This window comes from Salvelinus fontinalis, chromosome 18 (assembly GCF_029448725.1).
Source record: "Salvelinus fontinalis isolate EN_2023a chromosome 18, ASM2944872v1, whole genome shotgun sequence".
Lineage (NCBI taxonomy): Eukaryota > Metazoa > Chordata > Actinopteri > Salmoniformes > Salmonidae > Salvelinus > Salvelinus fontinalis.
In genome coordinates this window covers 9,248,200-9,271,978 of record NC_074682.1, presented here as the reverse complement: position 1 = coordinate 9,271,978, position 23,779 = coordinate 9,248,200, and the positions used below count along the sequence as shown (strand labels likewise).

At 42.3% G+C, this 23,779-nt stretch overlaps 1 protein-coding gene across 1 annotated transcript in view; it reads right to left on the bottom strand.

Annotated features, from left to right (window-relative positions):
* ppm1j (protein phosphatase, Mg2+/Mn2+ dependent, 1J) overlaps positions 1-23,779 on the bottom strand; it is a 50,949-nt gene that overhangs the window by 20,752 nt on the left and 6,418 nt on the right. The window lies entirely within an intron of this gene.

The window sequence follows — 23,779 nt, the reverse complement described above, 5'->3', positions numbered from 1 at the left end:
CCAGAAACCCTAGACCCACTCCAATTAGCATACTGCCCAAACAGATCCACAGATGATGCAGTCTCTATTGCACTCCACACTGCCCTTTCCCACCTGGACAAAAGGAACACCTATGTGAGAATGCTATTAATTGACTACAGCTCAGCGTTCAACACCATAGTGCCCTCAAAGCTCATCACTAAGCTAAGGATCCTGGGACTAAACACCTCCCTCTGAAACTGGATCCTGGACTTCCTGACGGGCCGCCCCCAGGTGGTAAGAGTAGGTAACACATCCGCCACACCGATCCTCAACACGGGGGCCCCTCAGGAGTGCGTGCTCAGACCCCTCCTGTACTCCCTGTTCACTCATGACTGCACGGTCAGGCACGACTCCAACACCATCATTAAGTTTGCCGATGACAACAGTGGTAGTAGGCCTGATCACCAACAACGACGAGACAGCCTATAGGGAGGATCGAGACCTAGCCGTGTGGTTCCAGGACAACAACCTCTCCCTCAACGTGATCAACACTAAGGAGATGATTGTGGACTACAGAAAAAGGAAGACCAAGCACGCCCCCATTCTCATCGACAGGGCTGTAGTGGAGCAGGTTGAGAGCTTCAAGTTCCTTGGTGTCCACATCACCAACAAACTAACATGGTCCAAGCACACCAAGACAGTCAAGAAGAGGGTACGACAAAACATATTCCCCCTCAGGAGACTGAAAAGATTTGGCATGGGTCCTCAGATCCTACAGCTGCACCATCGAGAGCATTCTGACTGGTTGCATCACTGCCTGCTATGGCAACTGCTCAGCCTCTGACGGCAAGGCACTGCAGAGGGTAGTGCATACTAGGGCTGGGCGGTATACTGTATTTTACTATATACCGATATTTATGCACAGACCGGTTTGGGTTTTTACTTTACCTAATATAATGGTATTTTAATGTTTGGTTTGTTAAATGTGATATGCCATGTGTAACGTCCATTTCCATAGTTTACTTAGTTACTTGAGTTATCCCTCTCCGCTCTCTCAATGCCACTTTCCACAGACCTAGTCCCACCCCGTCACTGAAGGAGCGCATTTGTTGTTGCTTGACCACAAGACACTTTCATTCAGTCTGCATGGTCAATGCAGCACATGCAACAACGTTGATGACAACAATGTTGCTTCCACTTTGATCTTAATATAAATCCACAAGCGTTCTATCATTACAATATGAGTTTGTGTTTTGTTGATAATGGGATATGGAGAAGGGCGAGCCGGTCAAGGATCGATTCAGACAAGGTGGTAAATTGTATGACAAGCGACAGTTTAATTTAAGAGTAAAGATATCTGGTACAAACGTATACGGACTCGTTCATTTGGCTCATAAGGAACCTCCAGAAAAAGCCCAGATAACAGAATGCATAGACATTTTATACAGCACAGAAAGTAGGTTGAGTCTGGAAGTTCTGGTCCTTTGGTTGGTTCTGGACAGGTTGGTGTCTTCTCAGTTTGGTCCTGATGAGCTGGGCGTCATCCTTCTGAGTCTTGCAGCAAAAGTTCTTTGTTACCAAATGTTCAGCTAAGCAGGGCATTTGGTGTGTGCGTAGATGTTCCCATTTAATCAGTGTTTATGAAAGGTTTATGTCAGCCCTCTGTCCTTGGGTATGTGTGTGTCTCAGTTTCTGCTTGAAATGCAGACCCAAGCACCCTTTTCTTATCAGTGTTTATGAAAGGTCTGTGCCAGCCCTCTGTCCTTGGGTGTGTGTGTGTGTCTCAGTTTCTGCTTATGAGTTTGTGAGAAACCCTGTTTAGAAAGAAGTTAGTTATAACAACGTAATAGCAATATGCTTGTGTTATTTTAAATGGTATTTATTACAGTTTCTTACATCTGCAAACAGCTAGTTTGTATTTTCTTAGCAAGTTAAGCTAAATCGTGTTAGCCACTAATGCTAATCACTAGTTAGCTGGCTAGCTAAGTACTGAGTCAGAGCAAACGTAGCTAGCTAATACAACCTGGTACCAGTATTGGTGCAGGCTTAAATCAGCATGTTGTTTGTGAAACAGTATCTTCTAAATCAAAGAGGAATAGCCGAAGCATGAATATGTTGGCTATATGAATAAAGATGTAATGTAGCCAAAGATTATAGAGTCCCCTAGGAAACACTGAACATCACTTTGGTTTCTAAATCGCAATTTCAGCATTTGGTTAAAAATAAGGCCAAGTATTTTTTTTAGTGTGGAAATGATCTCAAATAAGTACAGGAAATGCAGGAAATTATTTTAGGTTGAAGTTGAATTGAACAGTATAAAAAACATTTGAATGGAGAAAGACCCATTGAAATAACTTAGTATATATATGTGTTGCCACCCTAGGGTCATGCACTTCTCATGAAGCAAATGTATAACTTTTATCAATCAAAAACATAAAATACAGTATAAAAAAAAAAAACATACAACATGATATTTTGGCCATATCGCCCAGCCCTAGTGCGTACGGCCCAGTACATCACTGGGGCCAAGCTTCCTGCAATCCAGGACCTCTATATCAGGCGGTGTCAGAGGAAAGGCCCTAAAAATTGTCAAAGACTCCAGCCACCCTAGTCATAGACTGTTCTCTCTGCTACCGCATGGCAAGCGGTACTGGAGCGCCAAGTCTAGGTCCAAGAGGCTTCTAAACAGCTTTTACCCCCAAGCCTACACAAATGACACATTATACAAAAGAAATGTGTAAGACTAGCCACCTTCTCTAAATACCTGGCTCCACTGTACCTTATTTTAATAAAATCAATATCTTGTCTATTTACAACATTAAATGTACACCAATTATGCACCACAACTACTCATACCTCCCAGACAGTTTACCTAAACCCTTCAAGGGATTCTTCCATGCTAATTCTGAAATCCATCTTTATACAATTGAAGTTGGGTTAGTCATTAAAACTCGTTTTTCAACCACTCCACAAATTTCTTGTTAACAATCTATAGTTTTGGCAAGTCGGTTAGGACATCTACTTTGTGCATGATACAAGTCATTTTTCCAACAATTGTTTACAGACAGACTATTTCATTTAATCACAATTCCAGTAGTTCAGAAGTTTACATACACTAAGTTGACTGCCTTTTAAACAGCTTGGAAATTTCCAGAAAATGATGTCATGGCTTTAGAAGCTTCTGATAGGCTAATTGACATCATTTGAGTGAATTGGAGGTGTACCTGTGGATGTATTTCAAGGCCTACCTTCAAACTCAGTGCCTCTTTGCTTGACATCATGGGAAAATCAAAAGAAATCAGCCAAGACCTCAGAAAAAAAAAATGTAGACCACAAGTCTGGTTCATCCTTGGGAGCAATTTCCAAATGCCTGAAGGTACCATGTTCATCTGTACAAACAATAGTACGCAAATATAAACACCATGGGACCACGTAGCCGTCATACTGCTCAGGAAGGAGATTCATTCTGTCTCCCAGAGATCAATGTACTTTGGTGAAAAGTGCAAATCAATGCCAGAACAACAGCAAAAGACCTTGTGAAGATGCTGGAGGAAACGGGTACAAAAGTATCTATATCCACAGTAGAACGGGTCCTATATCGACATAACCTGAAAGGCCACTCAGCAAGGAAGAAGCCACTGCTCCAAAACCGCCATTAAAAAAAAGCCAGACTACGGTTTGCAACTGCACATGGGGACAAAGATCGTACTTTTTGGAGAAATGTCCTCTGGTCTGATGAAACAAAAATAGAACCGTTTGGCCATAATGACCATCATTATGTTTTGGAGGAAAAAGGGGGAGGCTTGCAAGCCGAAGAACACCATCCCAACCGTGAAGCACGGGGGTGGCAGAATCATGTTGTGGGGGTGCTTTGCTGCAAGAGAGACTGATGCACTTCACAAAATAGATGGCATCATGAGGACGGAAAAGGACATGTGTATATATTGAAGCAACATCTCAAGACTTCAGTCAGGAAGTTAAAGCTTGGTCGCAAATGGGTCTTCCAAATGGACAATGACCACAAGCATACTTCCAAAATGGCTTACGGATAACAAAGTCAAGGTATTGGAGTGGCCATCACAAAGCCCTGACTTCAATCCTATCGAACATTTGTGGGCAGAACTGAAAAAGCGTGTGCGAGGAAGGAGGCCTACAAACCTGACTCAGAAAAAATTCACCCAACTTATTGTGGGAAGCTTGTGGAAGGCTACTCAAAATGTTTGACCCAGGTTAAACAATTTAAATGCAATGCTACCAAATACTAATTGAGTGTATGTAAACTTCTGACCCACTGGGAATGTGATGAAAGAAATAAAAGCTGAAATAAATAATTCTCTGCTATTATTGACATTTCACATTCTTGAAATAAAGTTGTGATCCTAAATGACCTAAGACAGGGAGTTTTGACTAGGATTAAATGTCAGGAATTGTGAAAAACTGAATTTAAATGTATTTGGCTAAGGTGTATGTAAACTTCTGACTTCAACTTTAACACAAGACACTGCGAAAACCTATAGCCTCCCCTCTGTCACACCTCACATAGTCAATTCTCTATCAGATACAGAGGTACCATACTCTGGAATTCATATCTTCACATTGCCAAAACCTCATCATCCCTCAATAACTTCAAGAGAACACTGGGTGTCAGCCTGATGAACAAACTACAAAAGAATCCCCTCCATGTAGGCTAACTCTCACACACATGCACACATAATCAAACATGTCTTTTTTTTGTATACTGACTATATCATGTACAATTATAATTCATATGCTTTGCTTAGCTGATTGAACAAAAACATTTCTGTACTTAGATGTGGTGTGCTTTTCATATAAGCCCGTTTGCACACTGTTTTTTACCAGTTTATCTGTACTGTTTTGTCTTTCACTTATTTTCTTTGGTGCGAATAAATAAAACCTATTTCTAGGAAGCGGTAGCCTAGTCGGAATGTTGTTGCGGTGTCTTAAGAGTGACAAACAACAGCAACTGCCAGGGAAAGATAACAACACCCACAAGACCGAAATCTCGTTTTTCCTTAATGACCAACAGACAAACACATTGGGAATCGATGAGTACGCTCTTTAAGATTATTTGTCCACAGAGGACAGTTTCCAGCTCTCTCCCTTCACCTCAGACAACTGCAGTGTTTACTTTTCAGGACACTGAAATGGAATGAAGTCATGCATTGCATTAGAGCAAAACCATTATCCTTGCGAAGAGGGGCTGCCAAAAGTTTTCACCCCTGTTGTACCATTAAAGCTGAGAACCGATGACTCTCTGCCACTTCGGTGCGAGGATCCAACAGGGTCAAGCCACTCTGTTACATAACATTTTCAGATTCAATCACTGGTATCTTGCACAATTTGGAGTATTACCCTTAAAGTATCCCCAGAAACACTTTTACAGAGAGGATTAATGATGTAGTAAGAGTAGTGTAGAGAGAGTCTTTTTGATACAGCTGTGCCCTGATGCCAGTCATATACGATAGAGGAGAGATAATGCATCACCAGAGAGGATGGGTGATATCTAACCAACTGGTTTGTTTGTTTATTTATTTATTAGGATACCCATTAGCTGTTGTTCATTTAACACTCTTCCTGGGGTCCACACAAAACATAACATGTGACATAATACAGAACATTAGTAGACAAGCACAGAACTAAATAGACAAGGACAAAACTCCACGATCTGGAACATAATGTACAATGTCCACCTATCTAGGATCATTAGGATGAGTGTATTTGAGTGAGCACAATCAAGATGCTGACTGTCACCTTTTCACAATGTTCTCGCATTAAACAAGAACAAATTAAAATGCTTAAAGGTTCAGACACACCGGTAGGATTGTCAAACGTTCGCATGCGGACAGTACTTAGCCCCTCTGAACAGAGTGTCGGCAGTCGATCTCTTTTGTGTTCACACAGCAAAGATCTTGAAGTCGTCAGCCACTCAGCCTTGTTAAAATATTCCAAACCAGAAGGTGGCAGTAGCGTTGTTTGGCAATGCATGTCCGTGTGTGTTGCTTTATGGTCTAGATAACCAATGTTAGCTAGCAGCGCTAATGTTGCTATTGTTGTAGAAAGCCCTTGTTGATAAAATGGCCACAGCTAGATAATTAGCTAGCAAGATGACAAAGAAAATGTAATTCACTCTCCATAATTGCATACAGCCCATAGATATTTTTTTTGCTGGCTAATGTTAGCATGGTTTGATACCTAGCTAGCACAACAGCTAAATAGCTAAGTAAAGACAGTGCATAGACTCTCGGCAGCCAGCTGCAGGCAGCTACTTTATGGAAAGAAGCAGAGCCTGAGCAGAGTCCCCATTTCTGTTTTTCAGAGGAAACGTAAGTTAGGTTGAAAATATTGTATCCCTGAAAACTAGAAACATCTGTTTTCTGCCGACTCTGTGGAGAGAGTGTGTGCGCATTGTGTCTGTGCACTTAGCTAGCTACCATGAACCTATACATTGCATATACAGTGTGACTGGCTCATTTAGCAAGCTGCAAAGGGGTGGAAAAAAGTTACCCTTTTTTCCCTACTTGTTGGTTGCCTTTCAGCTCCCCAATTGTGCCCTCTGATTTGCTGAGTAGAAATGTCTCTCTACCGATGGCATACCGATTCACCATGAAGAAACAGGAGAGAATGTCCCAATTCAGTCACCAGTCAAACGGCACTGGCGAGTGGTACCTATAGTACTCCACAGAGAACGAATAGCAGAAAAACACTTGATGAATGACAGACAATTGGCACAGTGTGTACTGTATGTCCCTTAATGAAGCTTTCATAAACCTTAATAAAGCATATAGCCTACAGCTAATTCAAAATTCATTACTAAGCTAACCTATATCTTGCTATGTTTAAGGGTGGCAAAAAGGACTGTCACGTTTGGCAAAATAAATTATATTTCAACGGGTAGAACCATTGCTGAGGAAAATAATCCCTGTTTGGTTTGATGCTCTGAGATCAGTGTTCTAATATAAGGCAGAAAAAGCTATGGCTGCACAAATCTGGATTATAAAAAGCCATCCAGTTTGTAATCAGTTGAAAGCAGTAAACTGGCACCGTAGTGTAGTGGCCAGGGGTGCATTAATCCTGATGACACGGACATGAAATAGAAGTCATCGTGAGCCTCAAAGTTAACATGACCACGATGACTTCTAAGTTTGAAGCCAGGCCAGGGTCATGTAGTTCCATGTTTTACATTTTTTACTACACATCTGCAACCGGTTTGTCAATATCATACTTTGGGTTAGAGAGGTCTGTTTATTTTAGCCTGCTGGATGCATAGTCTGTTGGATGCATAGTCTAAAGTAAAGTCCTTTGTCCGAGCTGGCACTAAGGCTGTAGGCCTATTCCTTAGAACCATGCAGCTTTTTCAAAAATGTTTCACTAAATGTAACGTCTCCCTGGCAAATTCATGGGATTTCTTTTGCGTGAGTCACATATGCAATATATTTTATCATAACTCATTTGGGAACCAAGGAATGCCTACGCCTACAAGTAAATAGTCACCCATTTGAGTGAGTCCATAAAGTGCAAGGCAGTCATTCCCTGGCCTTAATAATGTAAGAGAACAACAGAATGAAGATGTGGTTCTATTCAATTTGTGACATATTTTTATCTTAAGGTTTCAGTCATTGTAAACATGTAACTGAAATACTTTCCCCGTGTTAAACGAGCACATCTGTGTTTGAATCTTGTCAACTCATGTAGGGGACTTTCAAAAGAGGAAGTCTTGAGTTTCACTGAGTTCCTCATCAGTTGTCTATGTTTTTTTTAAAGAACAGAGAGAGACAAGAATCGGTCATTCCTTTTTCTAAGTAATGATGACACTTCCTTTACCATCTACATTTTGTCTTCCGCTAATATCATTCATTCTCTCAACACAATTTAACCTACCTCACAAACCAAGAGTGATGATGATTACATTTTACTTAACCACTGCCTCGTGTTTGACTTCATCTCATGTACAAAAATGTGATTTAAAAAGGAGAAAGTCAAATTTTTTATAAAGTGATCTTAGGGCTCAGAATAACCCTTCACGAGTTTGCATATTCATTTATAATGAGTTTTCTAAAAAGCCACTCATGAGTTTATCACCAAAAGTCAAGATGATCTCTTCCTGTCTGTGGTTTCCTGTCACAGCTTTTCAAGCATGGTGCAAACAGTGAGTCATTGTATTGCAGCACCTGCATGACATGGTCTCAAAACTTCAACTTCTCTGAAAAAATATTAGGAGTGGAAAAAAAGTTATTCATGGCCAGTTGGCAAATGGCCCAACAATACAAAAGGCTTTTAGGGTAAATTCACACACTACGAAGACCGAAAGTATGGAGCATGTAGGGTAGTGTTGCAAAAAGGGTGGCTCCTTGTAATACGCTACTTCATTCACATACCTTTGTACTACCTGAAAATTAAGACGCGGTGAATCATTCCTTCCACAGTGTGGGGGCAGTGTGTACACTTGGTTCCTTGATCTGACCTGTAGTCCATCTAGTCTATTCATCAAAGTAGCCTATTTTGCATTGATAACCAAATAATCTCAGCGACTGTTCAAACCAAACAACAAGAATCCACCCAAAAAGGTATTTTGTTTAGAAGTAATATCTAGTGATTCCAGGCTACTGTGAAATGGTGAACCTGCTGTAGCCAACTAGCTAGCCATGTGATTTTTTTCTCCCCCAAAACATGATGTTCGATTTTTAGCTGATATTGAAATGAATACAAAAGCAGCATATCAAACTGGGATAATGTTTTAGGTTACACCGGCCAGTATAAGAATATTTGCCAGAGCATATTTAAAAAAAAATATAAATCTGATTACTTCACATTGCGATGTGGGAAGCTTAAAAGGCTGGCTAGCTAGCTAGCTTGCTATGTTTTTAGCCAGGCTAAGACCGTGCAGCTAGCCAGGGCTGCCAGCTAGCTACTACTAGTAAGGGAAGGTGACGCTTTCATAAAATGAAATGACCAACAAAAAAACCCATTGTATTTACCCCCTTGTGAATGGGAGTGGGACCGGTGTGAGGATATGTTACCAAAAGGTGTCTGCTGCGCCAAAAAAATTCCACTCCACCCACATAGATAGTGGCCAGTCAGCCCTGACCCCCGGGGCTGCAGGTAGCCTGGTGGGTAGGAGCGTTGGGCCAGTAACTGTAGTTAGCCCACCACCTCAGGACATCACATGTAGATGTGACCTACTCTTGAGGAGGTTGGCTAGTTGGTTCGATCTGATATTTTAGTTATATTAGTTTTGGTTTTGCCTGTAGTTGGTCAACCCCTGATTTTGAATACAAACAAGTACGTTCTGGAATAAATATAATTAAATTCCTTTGTCTCTTATCCTTTATCCTGCCCATGGAAAAAGGTTGTATGACCTAGTGAGCCTGTTTTGTTCATACTTTGTCTTAGATCTTTATGCCTAGAATAATGCTTTGTATTGCGTGTTAATGCCTTGTAACTCAAGCTTATGCCTTGTATGGAAATCCATTCATTTTACAATGATATTAAATATTTGCCTTTTATAGACAATTCTCAGACTTTTCCTACTAGTCAAATATAGCGTGTAACTTAATGCTTGCTTGCACATTGCTAAAATCACCTTTATGGAGTCATATTCAGTTTTAATATACTTTGTTCATAGTCTTATCATGGGTTGCATGTGAGGTGTATATACATATATAGTACCAATCAAAAGTTGACACACCTTTTCTTTATTTTTACTATTTTCTACATTGTAGAATAATAGTGAAGACATCAACACTATCAAATAACACATATGGAATCATGTAGTAACCAAAAAAGGTGTTAAACAAATCAAAAATATATTTCATAGTCGAGATTCTTCAAAGTAGCCACCCTTTGCCTTTGATGACAGCTTTACACAAGTTTGAGCCAATCAGTTGTGTTTTGACGAGGTAGGGTGGTATACAGAAAATAGACCTATTTGGTAAAAGACCAAGTCCATATTATGTCAAGAACAGCTCAAATAAGCAAAGAGTAACAACAGTCCATCATTACTTTAAGACATGAAGGTCAGTCAATCCAGAAAATGTCAAGAACTTTGAAAGTTTCTTCAAGTGCAATTGCAAAAACCATCAAGCGCTATAATGAAACTGTCTCTCATGAGAACCACCACAGGAAAGGAAGACCCAGAGTTACCGCTGCTGCAGAGGATAAGTTCATTAGAGTTAACTGCACCTCAGATTGCAGCCCAAATAAATGCTTCACAGAGTTCAAGTAACAAACATCAACATCAACTGTTCAGAGGAGACTGCGTGAATCAGGCCTTTGTGGTCAAATTACTGCAAAGAAACCACTACTAAAGGACACCAATACTAAGAAGAGACTTGCTTGGGCCAAGAAACATGAGCAATGGACATTAGACCGGTGGAAATCTGTCCTTTTCGTCTGAGTCCAAATTTGAGATTTTTGGTTCCAACGGCTGTGTCTTTGTGAGACGCAGAGTAGGTGACTGGATGATCTTCGCATGTGTGGTTCACACCGTGAAGCATGGAGGAGGAGGAGTGATGGTGTGGGGGTGCTTTGCTGGTGACCCTGTCAGTGATTTATTTAGAATTCAAGGCACACTTAACTAGCATGGCTATCACAACATTCTGCAACGATACGCAATCTAATCTGGTTTGAGCTTAGTGGGACTATCATTTGTTTTTCAACAGGACAATGACCCAAAACACACCATCAGGCTGTGTAAGGGCTATTTGACCAAGGAGAGTGATGGAGTGCTGCATCAGATGACCTTGGCCTCCACAATCATCTGACCTCAACCCAATTGAGATGGTTTGGGATGAGTTGGACCGCAGAGTAAAGGAAAAGCAGCCAACAAGTGCTCAGCATATGTGGGAACTCCTCCAAGACTGTTGGAAAAGCATTCCTCATGAAGCTGGTTGAGAGTGTGCAAAGATGTTAAAGGCAAAGGGTGGCTACTTCAAAGAATCTAAAATATATTTTGATTTGTTTAACACTTTTCTTTGGTTACTACATGATTCCATACGTGTTATTTCATAGTTTTGATGTCTTCACTATTATTCCACAATGTAGAAAATAGTCAAATTAAAAGAAAAACCTTTGATTGAGTAGGTGTGTCCAGACTTTTGACTGGTATTGTATATACTACTTCACTAATATGTATAGCTTATGAAACGTGATCGTTGATCAGATCTGATGTGAAACTTGGAGGCGGTAAGCTGTTCTCTTGAAATTGAGATAAGGAGGGTGTCGAAAAAAGATTTAGTGGGGGGAAATAGGATGATAAAACAATTTAATTAACTTTTCTATTGTGAGCTACTCTAACACATTTAGACTCGGGTCTTGTTTAGGCAGTGTTCAAGCATTCCATTGAGCATGACCTGGCCTTTTCTGGCTATTGTACATTCTGCATCTAATATAATTTGACTAAAGGCTTTTAAAGTGGAAGGTAGTGTCTGGTTACAGATAATTGATGCCATGCTCACTGAGATGGATTGCTGCTATAAGCATCATTCAAAAGACTTCTGAGCTCCAGCATGGCAACTTTGAAAAAGGTTAGTCGTCCTTTAAATTCCTCTACAGTAAGGCTTATTGTGTCTCTGTTCTCACCCAAAAGCTTTCACAGCATACTGTATGACATGACAGATCTGTTGTTTGCAAATCGTTTTAGGCAACCGCTCCGAGGAAGTGCTTGTGTGTGAATGCACTGTGTGATCGAGTACAGTAGAGTCTGAGGTATGCACCCAATGTGAAAATATTCAGCATAACAGCTCCATTTTGTTCCAAGTCTGGAAAAGCATGGCTAGCTGTCTGGTTTTCCGTAGGGGTTATAATTGAACAACTGAAACAAATGTATTGCAATGATAAACATCAGCATACTGCTGCTTCACATTTATCCCAGCACCACTCAGTTAACTCAGTCTTTATTTTTGTATTTTTAACTTCTATTTTTTGAGGTAAGCCCAATTTGAGACCAGGGTCTCATTCTCAATGGTGCCCTGAGAACAAATAATTCACAAATCAATATGATAATTCAATAAAACTGGAAAAAAATTAACTACGAGATAAATTATTACAAAATCAACCAAAACACTCGGAAACTTCAGTGAGTTCATTCCTCATCAGCATTCTGAACTGCCCTATTGGCACCAGGGATTCGAGATTTAAATGAGGTTTGTAAATGATTCAAAACAAGAGGGACATCAAGATTTGCCGCCTCATATTTGTATACTTCAGCAGAGAAGTGAGATATGTTGGAAGCTTGTGAACAAAAAGGGAGAAATTAAGTGATCTACGGGAATTTAGAGAGGTCCAGACGACCTTCTTATGAAGGATGCAGTGACGAGTATTAAACCTGTCACCTGTGATAAAGCAAAGAGCGCTATGGTACACTGCAGCCAAGGGTTTTTTAAATTAGCGGCTGCTGCATTCTGATAAATGGTGTCGCCATAGTAAGGAGCTGGCAGGAAAGTTTTCTGTAGAACTGCTTCCTGCTATTTGGGGAGAGGCTACTTTCAATATCAACTTTTTAACTAGCTCATCGTTTTTTTTAAAAACGTCAACATTTTGTCAATCCAAAAGCTCATATTTATAGGCGGGAACCTGCTCACTGAGAGAACCATCCAATGCATAAATATGTAAAACATCTTACATATTTCTACAACAAGTAGAAAACAACATAAAACATACATTTCCATCCATTTTTCCAACATAGCCTGGTCAGCAGTAGAGGAAATAGCATACAGATGAATGTTACCGATTTTTGCAGATAGACAAATATTATTTATACTGAACAAAAATATAAACGCAACATGCAACAGTTTAAAAGATTTTACTGAGGTCACAGTTCATATGGAGGAAATCAGTCAATTGAAAAATTCATTAGGCCCTAATCTATGGATTTCACATTACTGGGAATTACAGATATGCATCTGTTGGTCACAGAATGGGCCTCAGAATCTCATCACGGTATCATCGATAAAATGCAATTATGTTCGTTGTTCGTAGTTTATACCTGCCCATACCATAATCCCACCACCAACATGGGGAACTATGTTCACAACGTTGACATCAGCAAACCACTCACCCACACGATGCCATACATGGTCTGCTGTTGTGAGGCCGGTTGTACGTACTGCCAAATTCTCTAAAATGACATTGAAGGCGGTTTATGGTAGAGAAATTATCATTCAATTCTCTGGCAACAGCTCTGGTGGACATTCTTGCAGTCAGCATGCCAATTGCAAGCTCGATCAAAATTTGAGACATCTGTGTTGTGTGACATCTGCACATTTTAGAGTGGCATTTTGTTGTCACCAGCACAAGGTGCACCTGTGTAATGACCATGCTGTGTAATGACCATGACCAGCTTCTTGATATGACACACCTGTCAGGTGGATGGATTATCTTATCAAGCCATTTAGCACCGTTTCATAAATGTATTATGTCCAGGTCTAAAACCAGACTGGTACACACCTTTTAAAAAATGTAGAACCTGGAACAGATATAGCCCTTGGTTCTCTCCAGACCTGACTGCCCTTGACCAGCACAAAAACATCCTGTGGCATTCTGCATTAGCATCGAACAGCCCCCGTGATATGCAACTTTTCAGGGAAGTTAGGAACCAATATACACAGGCAGGTAGGAAAGCTAAGGCTAGCTTTTTCAAACAGAAATTTGCATCCTATAGCACAAACTTTAAAAAGTTCTGGGACACTAAAGTCCATGGAGAGTAAGAGCACCTCCTCCCAGCTGCCCACTGCACTGAGGCTAGGAAACACTGTCACCACTGATAAATCCACTATAATTGAGAATTACAATAAGCATTTCTCTACGGCTGGCCATGCATTCCACCTGGCTACCCCTACCCTGGTCAACAGCCCTGCACTGCCCACAGCAACTCGCCCAAGCCTCCCCCATTTCCCCTTCACCCAAATAGCTGATGTTCTAAAAGAGCTGCAAAATCTGGACCCCTACAAATCAGCCGGGCTAAACAATCTGGACACTCTTTTTAAAATGATCTGCCGAAATTGTTTCAACCCCTCTTTACTAGCCTGTTCAACCTCTCTTTCGTATCGTCTGAGATTCCCAAAGATTGGAAAGCTGCCGCAGTCATCCCCTCTTCAAAAGGGGAGACACTCTAGACCCTAACTGCTACAGACCTATATCTATCCTACCCTGCCTTTCTAAGGTCTTCAAAAGCAAAGTTAACAAACAGATTCCCGACCATTTCGAATCCCACCCTTCTCCGCTATGCAATCTGGTTTCAGAGCTGGTCATGGGTGCACCTCAGTCGTGCTCAAGGTCCTAAATGATATCATAACCGCCATCGATAAGAGACATTACTGCAGCCGTATTCATCGACCTGGCCAAGTCTTTCGACTCTGTCAATCACCACATTCTTATTGGCAGACTCAACAGCCTTGGTTTCTCAAATGATTGCCTTGCCTGGTTCACCAACTACTTCTCAGATAGAGTCCAGTGTGTCAAATCGGAGGGCCTGTTGTCCGGACCTCTGGCAGTCTCAATGGGGGTGCCACAGGGTTCAATTCTCGGGCCGACTCTCTTCTCTGTATACATCAATGATGTCGCTCTTGCTGCTGGTGATTCTCTGATCCACCTCTATGCAGACGACACCATTCTATATACTTCTGGCCCTTCTTTGGACACTGTGTCAACTAACCTCCAGACGAGCTTCAATGCCATACAACTCTCCTTCCGTGGCCTCCAACTGCTCTTAAATGCAAGTAAAACTAAATGCATGCTCTTCAACCGATGCTGCCCACACCTGCCCGACCGTCCAGCATCACTACTCTGGACGGTTCTGACATAGGTATTTGTAGTTGTCCACACATTCTAGGTGTCTGGCTAGACTGTAAACTCTCCTTCCAGACTGACATTGAGCATCTCCAATCCAAAATTAAATCTAGAATCGGCTTCCTATTTTGCAACAAAGCATCCTTCACTCATGCTGCCAAACATGCCCTCGTAAAACTGACCATCCTACCGATTCTCGACTTCGGCGATGTCATTTATAAAATAGCCTCCAACACTCTACTCAACAAATTGGAAGCAGTCTATCACAGTGCCATCCGTTTTGTCACCAAAGCCCCATCACTACCCCCCACTGCGACCTGTACGCTCTCGTTGGCTGGCCCTCGCTTCATACTCTTCGCCAAACCCACTGGCTCCAGGTCATCTACAAGTCTCTGCTAGGTAAACCCCCGCCTTATCTCAGCTCACTGGTCACCATAGCAGCACCCACCCGTAGCACGCACTCCAGCAGGTATATTTCACGGGTCACCCCCAAAGCCAATTCCTCCTTTGGCCGTCTTTCCTTCCAGTTCTCTGCTGCCAATGACTGGAACAAACTGCAAAAATCACTGAAGCTGGAGACTCATATACCTCCCTCACTAGCTTTAAGCACCAGCTGTCAGAGCAGCTCACATATCACTGCACCTGTACATAGCCCATCTGTAAACAGCCCATCCAACTACCTCATCTCCATACTGTATTTATTTATCTTGCTTTTTTGCACCCCAGTATCTCTACTTGTGCAGAAGATGAATGTGCATCTACCATTCCAGTGTTTAATTGCTATATTGTAATTACTTCGCCACCATGGCCTATTTATTGCCTTACCTCCCTCATCTTACCTCATTTGCACTCACTGTATTAAGACTTTCTTTTTTTCTACTGTATGTTTGTTTATTCCATGTGTAACTCTGTGTTGTATGTGTCGAACTGCTGTGCTTTATCTTGGCCAGGTCGCAGTTGTAAATGAGAACTTGTTCTCAACTAGCCTACCTGGTTAAATAAAGGTGAAATAAAAATTAAGAATATAATGTGAAGTTAAACCCGTTATTAGCTGAGAGTTTGCCAGTGATTCGAATAATTTTGCAAGGCAAGATAGATAACTACTGCCAAATTTCGAAACTAAATCCGAAGTATCCCTGCCTTTGTGAAGGGGGAGGACTTGCGCCACCGTGTAGATCTTAGGGATAGCACCAGAAGCAATTTTTTAAATAAAACATGTGGGTCAAAAGGTTCTACAATGAGGAGGGTAGAAAACTGCAGGAAAAAGGGATGAAACGAATCAGCTCCTGTAGAGTTTTGTTTGAACATTTTTGCAACATCATTGACATGAAATGGTTCAAAAATAAACATAAATGAGAATCATTCTCTGCTATCTGTTTAGAGGTCAATAAGCTTAAATAGATGCCCCGAGGGGATTACATTGACATTGCAACACTCACTCTTATCCAGAGCAACTTAAGAACAATAAGTGCATTCAAATAAGGGGGCATGAACAATTTAATAACACGAGCCAAAGTGAAAGCCAAAAAACCACAGTAGTGCTGTAGAGTAAAAGAGCAAAGATTAAAAGTTCAACACAATAATAGAAACAGTTCAGTGCAAAATCTAGTGTAAGTTTTGCCTCAATTACAGTGATGCATTATGTGGTGTGTGTGAAGCATGGTTAAGTGCCCCATCATAGGTGATCTATGTAAAATACATTTCTAGGAACTGGAGTGCTAGGAGCTGGAGGAGATAAGGGGAAGGACTCTCTCTGAAGTCTAAAGGAGCTGGAGGCTAGAGTGCTTTTAGTCTGAAGAGACAGTTCTTTAGTCTGCAAAGTAAAATGGACACTGCTGTCTTGTCCTGGTGGAGAGTTCATTAATGTAGTCAGGAACAGAACAGAACAGTTGTGACTTTGATAGGTGACTCCAAGTGATATCAAAATGACCATACTTTCACAGATACTGGACTTAGATCAATGGAGTAGACCCCTCCAACTAGAGTTCTGCATCGGGTCGGCTCGCGGTTCAGAACATTTATATTGCGGGTCGGAAAATTAAAAAAAAAATCAAAATTCTCTTTTCTTTCCAAACCCAGGAGCTTGTTGTGTTGCATTGTGTTGCGAATTCCATTCTGTGAGTGGTGAGCCAGATATGGTAGCCTAGAGTACCAACCACACACGCAGTGGAGCAGGGAACTGTCCATTATTAGTGTGGTGCTGAAACATTCCTAATTTGTCCACGTGAAGAGCTTTTTTCCCCTCCCCCACGTGTGACTACGTTGCCAAGTTCACGTTCCCTGGCTTGTCTAGCTCACACAAAAATAGATAACGTAACAGTATACATAAAAATAGAGGTTGTGATGGTGGAATAAACCATCGTGGAAACAGGTGCTACTTGAGTGAAATCCCGGGTTTGGAAGGATTTGAGTCATTGTGGACAAGGAGGAATGATTGAATGCTACACAGCCCGCAAAAAGTGCAAGCAGGTATTTGCTTAAGATAATTCAGGTAATTATTACGTTAATTCAAGCTTTTGTTCATTTAAACCAGTGGTTGCCAAACCTTTTATAGTTCTTCAAACATTCAACCTCCAGCTGCGTACCCCCCCTGTAGCACCAGGGTCGGCACACTCTCAAATGTTGTTTGCCGTCATTGAAAGCCTAACACACACACACACTATACGATACATTTATTAAACATAAGGAGTTTGAGTCACAACCCGGCTCCTGTGATGTGACAAAGAGCTCTTATAGGACCAGGGCACAAATAATATAATCAATAATTTCTCTTTATTTAGCCATCTTACATATAAAAACCTTATTTGGGCAACAAAAATTGTGAATAACTCACCACAGGTTAATGAGAAGGGTGTGCTTGAAAGGATGCACATAACTGGAGAGAGTCTCCGTCTTAAATTATTTTCCACACACAGCCTGTGCCTGTATTTAGTCTTTATGCTAGTGAGGGCTGAGAATCCACTCTCACATAGGTAGGTGGTTGCAAAGAGCATCAGTATCTTAACCGCGCGATTTGCCAAGGCAGAATACTCGGCCAGCCCAATCCATAAATCTGGCAGTGACTTCTGATTTAAATTACATTTTCACAGAACAGCTTGTTGCAATTTTGATGAGGCTCTCTTGTTCAGATATCGGTAAGTGTGTGCCAGCCACATTCAGAGGCTGACACTAAGACAGCATTGAATGAGCTGTATTCTGCCATAAGCAAACAATGAAACGCTCACTCAGAGGCGGTTCTCCGAGTAGCCAGGGACTTTAATGCAGGGAAACTTAAATCCGTCTTACCAAATTTTTATCAGCATGTTAAATGTGCAACCAGAGGGGAAAAAAACTCTGGACAACCTATACTCCACGCACAGAGATGCATACAAAGCTCTCCCTCACCCTCCATTTGGCAAATCTGACCATAATTCGATCCTCCTGATTTCCTGCTTACAAGCAAAAATGAAAGCAGGAAGCACCAGTGACTAGATCAATAAAAAAAGTGGTCAGATGAAGCAGATGCTAAGCTACAGGACTGTTTTGCTAGCATAGACTGGAATATGTTCTGGGATTCCTCCAATGGCATTGAGGAGTACACCACAGCTGTCATTGGCTTCATCAATAAGTGCATCAATGACGTCATCCCCACAGTGACCATACATACATACCCCAACCAGAAACCATAGATTACAGGCAGCATCAGCACTGAGCTAAAGGCTAGAACTGCCGCTTTCAAGGAGTGGGACTCTAACCCGGAAGCTTATAAGAAATCGCTATGCCCTCCGACGAACCATCAAACAGGCAAAGCATCAACACAGGACTAAGATCGAGTCGTACTACACCGGCTCTGACGCTTGTTGGATGTGGCAGAGCCTGCAAACCATTACAGATTACAAAGGGAAGCACAGCCGAGAGCTGCCCAGTGACACGAGCCAAACTATTTCTATGCTCGCGTCGAGGCAAATAACAATGAAACATGCATGAGAGCACCAGCTGTATCAGGAGACTGTGTGATCATGCTCTCCGCAGCCAATGTGAGTAAGACCTTTAAAACAGGTCAACATTCACAAGGTCGCAGGCCCAGACGGATTACCAGGACGTGTACTGCGAGCATGCGCTGACCAACTAGCAAGTGTCTTCACTGACATTTTCAACCTCTCCCAGTCCGAGTCTGTAATAGCAACATGTTTTAAGCAGACCACCATAGTGCCTGTGCCCAAGGTAACCTGCCTAAATGACTACCAACCCGTAGCACTCACGTGCTTTGAAAGGCTGGTCATGGCTCACATCAACACCATCTTCCCAGAAACCCTAAACCCACTCCAATTTGCATACTGCCCCAACAGATCCACAGATGATGCAGTCTCTATTGCAGTCCACACTTCCCTTTCCCACCTGGACAAAAGGAACACCTATGTGAGAATGCTATTTATTGACTACAGCTCAGCGTTCAACACCATAGTGCCCTCCAAGCTCATCATGAAGCTAAGGACCCTGGGACTAAATACCTCCCTCTGCAACTGGATCCTGGACTTCCTGACGGGCCGCCCTCAGGTGGTAAGGGTAGGTAACAACACATCCGCATTGCTGATCCTCAACACAGGGGCCCCTCGGGTGCGTGCTCAGCCCCCTCCTGTACTCCCTGTTCACTCATGACTGCACAGCCAGGCACGACTCAAACACCATTATAAAATTTGCAGATGACACAACAGTGGTAGGCCTGATCACCGACAACAACGAGACAGCCTATAGGGAGGAGATTAGAGACATGGCCGTGTGGTGCCAGGACAACAACCTCTCCCTCAATGTGATCAAGACAAAAGAGATGATTGTGGACTACGGGAAAAAGAGGACAGATCACGCCCCCATTCTCCTCGATGGTGCTGCAGTGGAGCAGGTTGAGAGCTTCAAGTTCCTTGGTGTCTACATCATGCAGAAAATACACAAGAGTTCAGGGGCCTTGCTTTAACAAAGTTAACCATTTTCACTGTAGTGTCAAAAACATCTTTCAAGCTGTCAGGCATTCCCTTGGCAGCAAGAGCCTCTCTGTGGATGCTACAGTGTACCCAAGTGGCGTCGGGAGCACCTGCTTGCATGCGCGTTACCACTCCACTATGTCTCCCTGTCATGGCTTTTGCGCCATCAGTACAGATACCAACACATCTTGACCACCAAAGTCCACTTGATGTCACAAAGCTGTCCAGTATTTTAAAAATATCCTCTCCTGTTGTTCTGGTTTCCAGTGGTTTGCAGAAGCAGATGTCTTCCTTAATTGACCCCCCATAAACGTAACGGACATATACTAGGAGCTGTGCCAGGCCCGCCATGTTTGTTGACTCATCCAGCTGTAACGCATAGAATTCACTGGCTTGTATGCAAAACAGTAATTGTTTCAAAACATCTCCTACCATGTCACTGATGCATTGTGAAACATTGTCCCAGCCATATCTGCAGCAGCAGGAAGAATTAAGTCCTTCACAATAGTATGGGGCTTGCCTGTCCTAGCCACTCAGTAGCTCACCATATACGACGCTTCTAGCCACTTCTTATTAATGGTATCTGTTGCTTTTATTTATGTCTTACTACTCGAAAGTTGTCTCAATTTTCACTCAAAAAACTCCCGTGGCTTATTTTTCAAATTGGCATGTTTTGTTTCTAAATGTCTGCGCAAGAGTGAAGGTTTCACCCACGAGAGAGTAACCGTGTGATTTGATGTTAATTTGATTTGATGTTAATTATTTGACTAGGCTACCTGTATTTGACATTGTGTTGTTATTTTGCTGAACACTAGATAGTTACATTTTATTTTTGGCAGTGAAACGAGGCTACTCGGGCAAGAAAAAAACCTCACCCAAATGTATAGCCCAAATGTATAGCCCCATCAAATGGACTGTTTGAAAATGTGAGGGGAAAAAATGTAATTAGGCATATCTCCGACGGCATTGCGCATAGCCCAGTTTGGAAATACCTGATTTAGACCATACACAGGCCATATAAAGTTAAAACCTGTGCTGCTGGTAAAAATTTGAGTAGTCTTTAGCCTACTAAATAAATGTAGGCTATTTTTAAAGCCTATAGACTATTCGGGAATTGTTTATTTAACCCATTTAATCCCATGGGTCACAGATAGTGAAAGAAAAACCTTTTGTACTTTACAGGCTCTAGAGAAGTTACATTTGTACTTATAATCAAATGTTTCATATATTATTATATGATTTCTCAAAATGGTCACAAGACCACAAGCATAATTCTCCAAGGTGTACTTTCCAGACGAATAAGGCACCAGAACTCTGTATGCAACAGCTTTAGCAACAAATACATTGTTGACATTTTTAAATATTTTCTTTGTAAATATGTTTAATTGTCTAGTTTACGTACTGTATGTGTCTTAATTTTCAATACATTGAATCCATGATGCTTGTGGTATATGAAAATAACTTAGCGGTCACATTTGTGACCAATGGGACAATACAGTGGCTCTAATTTATTATATATACAAATGTATGTTGACATCCACTAATTTGAAGGGTTTTGGCTATTTCAGCCAAACCCGTTTCTGACAAATGCATAAAATCAAGCACACATTCATGCAATCTCCAAAGACAAACATTGGCAGTAGAATGGCCTTACTGAAGAGCTCAGTGATGTTCAACGTGGCACTGTCATAGGATGCCACCTTTCCAACAAGTCAGTTCATCAAATTCATACCCTGCTAGAGCTGCCACGGTCAACTGTAAGTGCTGCAAAGTGGTAAGCCACACAAGTTCACAGAACGCCGAATGCTGTAGTGAGTAAAAATCATCTGTCCTCGGTTGCAACACTCACTACCGAGTTCCAAACTGCCTCTGAACAGTTCTTGTGCAGACGTTGCTTCCATCGGGAGCTTCATGAAATAGGTTTCCATGGCCGAGCAACCGCACACAAGCCTAAGATCACCATGCGCAATTCCAAGAGTCAACGGGAGTGGTGTAGACCTCGCAGACATTGGACTCTGGAGCAGTGGAAAGCCTTTTCTTGAGTGACGAATTGCGCCTCACCATCTGGCAGTCTGACGGACGAATCAGGGTTTGGCGGATGCCAGGAGAACGCTACCTAAACTGTAAAGTTTAGTGGAGGAGGAATAATGGTCTGGGGCTGTTTTCATGGTTCGGGCCCAAAGCTAAGGGGAATCTTAGGCTACAACATACAGTACAATGACATTCTAGATGATTCTGTGCTTCCAACTTTGTGGTAACAGTTTGGGAAGGCCCTTTCCTGTTTCAGCATAACACTACCCCCATGCACAAAGCGAGGTCTATACAGAAATGGTTTGTTGAGATCTGTGTGGAAGACCTTGACTGGCCTGCACATAGCCCCGACCTCAACCCCATCGAACACCTTTGGGAAGAATTGGAACGCCGACTGCGAGCCAGGACTAATTGCCCGACCTCACTAATTCTCTTGTGGCTGAATGGAAGCAAGTCCCTGCAGCAATGTTCTAACATCTAGTGGAATGCCTTCCTAGAAGAGTGGAGGCTGTTATAGCATCAAAGGAGGGACCAACTCCATATTAATTCACATGATTTTGGAATGAGATGTTCGACGAGCAGGCGTCCACATACCTTTGGTCATGTAGTTTATTTAATCATAGATTATTCTTTTTTCAATAGATTGAAGTAGCGTTGGGTTATGGATATTGTCACTCCCTGATCTGTTTCACCTGTCTGTGTGATTGTCTCCACCCCCCTCCAGGTGTTGCCCATCTTTCCCATTTTCCCCTGTGTATTTATACCTGTGTTCTCCGTTTGTCTGTTGCCAGTTCATCTTGTTTGTCAAGTCAACCAGCGTTTTTGTTGTCAGCTCCTGCTTTTCCCAGTCTCTTCTTTTTCTCGCCCGCCTGACCACTCTGCCTGCCTGCCGACCTGTACCTTTGCCCCACCTCTGGATTATTGACCTCTGCCTACCCTGACCCTGCCTGTCGTCCGGTACCGTTGCCCCACCTCTGATTTACTGACCCCTGCCTGCCTTGACCGGTCTATTGCCTGCCCCCGTTAGATTATTAAACCATTGTTAATTCGATGCTGTCTGCATCTGGGTCTTACGTTCATACCTGATAGATATACTTGATCAAGATGGTCTTGCAGATGATGTTGCCACTATCCACCAGCCTTGACATAATGTTTAAATCAGTGATTCTATCCGTAAAATATTGTTATTTCTGGGGAAATTGGCCGTGTATAGACCCGTAAACTGAATTAGTGTAATAATGTAACAAATATTTAATGTCGATAGATTTGTTTATTGTCTCTTGCACAAAGGTATACCTGGGTTATGTTAGTTTTGCTGAATAGTCACAAGTGTAGACCTGGTTTATTTTATTTTTATATATGCCTATCTGTCTCGTCCCAACTCGTTCATTACTATTGGACAGCAGAAGATCAAATTTCAATATTGAAACAATGTTGCAAATATTGGAGAGACAAACAGCAAGGTTTATTTCCTATGCTTCCTGGCTGATGTTTTGGTCACTTTTGAATGCTGGCGGTGCTCTCACTCTAGTGGTAGCATGAGACGGAGTCTACAACCCACACAAGTGGCTCAGGTAGTGCAGTTCATCCAGGATTGCACATCAATGCGAACTGTGGCAAAAAGGTTTGCTGTGTCTGTCAGCGTAGTGTCCAGTGCATGGAGGCGCTACCAGGAGACAGGCCAGTACATCAGGAGACGTGGATGAGGCCGTAGGAGGGCAACAACCCAGCAGCAGGACCGCTACCTCCGCCTTTGTGCAAGGAGGTGCACTGCCAGAGCCCTGCAAAATGACCTCCAGCAGGCCACAAATGTGCATGTGTCAGCATATGGTCTCACAAGGGGTCTGAGGATCTCATCTCGGTACCTAATGGCAGTCAGGCTACCTCTGGCGAGCACATGGAGGGCTGTGCGGCCCCACAAAGAAATGCCACCCCACACCATGACTGACCCACCGCCAAACCGGTCATGCTGGAGGATGTTGCAGGCAGCAGAACGTTCTCCACGGCGTCTCCAGACTCTGTCA